This window comes from Cornus florida, unplaced genomic scaffold, assembly GCF_030987335.1.
Source record: "Cornus florida cultivar Cherokee Brave unplaced genomic scaffold, ASM3098733v1 CherokeeBrave_3.0.0_Hap2_Chr03, whole genome shotgun sequence".
Taxonomy (NCBI): domain Eukaryota; kingdom Viridiplantae; phylum Streptophyta; class Magnoliopsida; order Cornales; family Cornaceae; genus Cornus; species Cornus florida.
Window position 1 is genome coordinate 75,988,383 of NW_026775573.1, and position 4,307 is coordinate 75,992,689.

Here is a 4,307-nt window from a genome sequence, read left to right on the forward strand (position 1 = left end):
ATTTTTGGTACCCTTGGGTAACCTTCCCTTTCCATACTATTTTTGGCACCCTTGGGTAACCTTCCCTTGGGTACTATTTTTGGTTCCCTTGGGTAACCTTCCCTTCGGATACTATTTTTGGTACTCTTGGGTACTATTTTTAGTATCCTAAGGTACTCTTCCCTTGGGTATTCTTGGTACCCTTGGGTAATCTTCCATTGGGTACTATTTTTGGTACCCTTAGGTAATCTTCCCTTGGGTACTATTTTTAGTATCCTTGGGTACTCTTCCCTTGGGTACTATTTTTGGTACTCTTAGGTAATCTTCCCATAGGGTACTATTTTTAGTATCCTTGGGTACTCTTCCCTTGGGTACTATTTTTGGTACCCATGGGTAATCTTCCCTTGGGGTACTATTTTTAGTACCCCTAGGTACTCTTCCCTTGGGTACTATTTTTCGTACACTTGGGTAATCTTCCCTTGGGTACTACTTTTGTATCCTTGGGTACTCTTTCCTTGGGTACTATTTTTGGTACCCTTGGGTAATCTTCCCTTGGTAAGGGAATAAATTGTACGAGCTTCAATCTGGTCATCACTCCTTTAATAAGGGAATTAAATTTTACAAGCTTTACTCAGCTCGTCCCTTTAGTAAGGGATTTTTATTTACTATCCCTTATAATAAGGGGATATTGATTACGGGATTCATTCAGCCCGGGTCCTTTTAGTGCAGGACATTTATTTACTATCCCTTATAATACAGGGATATTAATTACAGGATTCATTTAGCTCGAGTCCTTTTAGTACAGGACATTTATTTACTATCCCTTATAATACGGGGATATTAATTACGGGATTCATTTAGCCTGGGTCCTTTTAATACAGGACAATTATTTACTATCCCTTATAATATGGGGATATTGATTATAGTACGGGGATATTGATTACGGGATTCATTCAGCCCGCTCATTATCATCCCTTGTAACATGGGAGGTAGTCGCCTCATCTCTCTAGTAAATGAAGGGAGCTTTAATTATCTCACCCTTCTGTGTAAAAGGAGTAGTCGGCTTCTTATCCCTTTAATAAGGGAAGAATGTGTTGTTAACCCTTGGTCCCTCTGAGTCCCTTTAATGAGATAAATAGATTATTATGAACTTAATATTACCACATAGGTAGGTAACTGAAAATATAATATTTTATTGCGTAGAAATTGAGGGTCATCCATCTCATTGGTGATGGTGACTTTATTGGAAAATAAAATAACACGTGAAATGATGAACTAAGATGCCCCCAGTCTTTATTCTGAATGACTTGATAAGACTAATTCCAGCTTTGAGATAATTGTTAGTCGGTATACTTATCTGAGTCCTCCTCACGATATATCCTATTACTTTGGCTAAAGAATGATCTCTTATAGCTGGTATCATTTTCATCGCTGGTGAGAGGGGCTGACCTCTTCTTGTCATCTCCTTCCCTTTCATTCCATACATTCATGGCATCTTCAGCATTCATATGTTTCTACGCTCTGATCAACAAATCGGCTATGTTGGTGGGAGGTTCTTTAGATATGGTGAACAAGCATCTAGAGGTGTGGAGTCCCCCTATGAAAGCGGTCAAAGCCACTTTGTCATCCACCTCTTTTACCTGCAACATCTCTGCATTGAATTGGGTGATGTATTCCCGGATCGACTCTCCCTTCTGTTAATTCACGGTAAGCAAGTAAGTGGTTGGCCTCCTATGCCTCTGACCTGTAATAAAGTGGCTCACAAATTGCTTACTTAGTTCTTCGAAGGTGTTGATGGTTCCTGGCTTCAGCTTATTGAAACCAAACTCTTGTTGATCCCTTAAGTGTAATGAGAAAAGCTCGGCATATGATTTCATTTGGCATGGCGTGTAAATGTATAAGAGTTTAAAAAGTCTCCAGGTGATCGAGGGGATCTTTGGTCCCATCAAAGCTTTCGAACTAGGGCATCTTGAACTTGCTAGGCAGGGGGCATTTTATAACGGCAGGGCTGAATGGAAAGTTGGTTCTCTGCACCAGGTTATCTATGGTGGCAGGACCTTTCCCTTTTATAGCCTGCATTACATCTTTCATTTTCACCTTGAGATCCTCGATTTGTGATTGAAATATGTAACTTTCTCTGTCTTTTCCTTGACACAGAAGGTTGTGCCTATTTGAGACTGGGAATTCCGCGAAGGCGAGGAAGGAGGTTCTTTGTGTCGATTTCTGACTTAGCTTTGTTCTGCCTAGAACTTATGAGAAGTATTATTTTCTCAGTCCTCCTCAAGTTGTCCCCCATCATTCAGATTGGGAGGATATAGGTCAAACTATTCTTGTTGAGGTGGTGGTTCCGCTAGGATAAGATGTTACAAGATCTCTGCATTTTGTTAGATCAACTGGTCTATACCCTAATTAAGAGTTTGGACCTATAGTTCTAACGCTGCAAGCCGCTCTTGGTCATTCGTGATGTCTGGGTGTTCACCCGACCCTTCTCTTTGACTGGATCTCTACAACGATGTTTTTATTCTAGTTACCATACCAGTCCATAAGTGCATATACCTAATCGAGTAATTGATTTAAGGGAATCGTCATTCCCACAGATGACGACAACTGTTTAGGGTGAAATCCATGCGGTCCGATACAACACCATTTTCTTGCAAAGAAGAGAGTAAAAGATAAATGAATCTTGACCGCACCGGTGTGGTGCCTGCCAAGAGCTCTCCGATGATAAAGTCAGTCACTGGAGGTCTAAAAGAAAGGTAGGAATTTAATAATAGTTTTTTTTTTCATACCTTTATTGACTGGTAGGATCTCATTCTTATAGCCGTTTTCCTTTAGTTCATTTGCGAGATCAGTGGAGATCCATTTGTGCGAGATCAAAGAAGATCGTTTGTTGCCAGATTTGTCAGGATATGATTTACTCCTTTGACTTTCTTAAATTGTGCCAAGTTATTCTTACCCTATTGAACCACGTCGTCTTTCATTATCTTAGATAAGAAATGTCATCATTCTTATCCGATGAAAATCTTTATCTTTGATAACGAAATATTATCGTTCGAAAGTCGAAGAGGTCTGGCGGCTGGTCAAAGTAGGTTATGTTTATTTTTCTCTATCAAGTACTATTTTAAGTACTTATTAGAATGATGCCAAGCGAGGACAGTAGACTGAATAAATCTTTACCAGTCTATTCTTAATCAAGAATTTAGTCACGAGAGTGTGTCATTTGGAGGAGTTACCAGTGTTGCACATGGAGGAGGAAACTAAGTCTTTTTCACTTGCATAAATAATATGGAATTTTTTTTATGTCACAATTTTGCAACAATTAGTTGTTGCTAGGAAATTGATGACCTATTTGAAGGACGAAAATGTTCCATATTCTTTTGAAGCGAGACAAGAAGTCAGATTGACACTTACTTATATTAAAGAAGTAGGGTGTGTCAAATACAGGATGGTGAGATCGATCACCTATAATAAAGAAGAGGTGCACAGTGTGTGTGGAAAAGTTATAGCAAGTTAACTTATGATGAATAGAATTTTTGGTTGACTTTCATTATCGGAAAGTTTATCACTGATCAGTAGTTCATGGATTTAGTTGCAGAGTTAGCATTTGAAGATGCTCCAAATTAAACAATGGGTGCAAACAAAAGCTGGCGGTACTAGACTAATGGTACTTTCTGTAGACAAATTGGAAGGAAGATGTAAGGACTAAGGTTCATAACTCTTAATTCTTAATATATCCTAGTGGAAACATAATGCTTCACGGTATGAAGCAAATGTTTGGAGGACAGGCAGGAGGAGGGACATAGTGATTTTGTCTCCCATTCTAATCTTTATTAGATAACCGAGATGGACTATCAAAGATCAATAGATCCTTGCAACCATTTCCTAAACTGAAGTGGAAATGACAAAGTATATTTCACAAATTTAGTTAAGGGATTGTTGATTTTACACAAGGGTCAGGATTCTAGTCGGGATATTGGTTGACTAATAAATTAAATCAATTTAATTTTTGTCTATTTTGAACTAGTAGGATATCAATTCATATGAATAGAATGGATCACTAGACGGCTTGGATGGATAAAAGTGGTGATTCGCACTTTGTAGTAAGTTCCATCTGGTGGAAGTAAATATAGAAGTGGATGCTCTTAACAACCGATATGGTAATTAAACCTTCGGATAGTTGTTGAGAAATCAGTTGAACTTATAGCCTGTATAATAATGACACTTGCTATTACCAAGAAAATTAAGGAAGTCAACTTTAAATATTGGAGCTGACCTTAGTGGAGGTGTTACCTTACTCAGATGGAGATTAAGGTATTGGAGGAGGATTA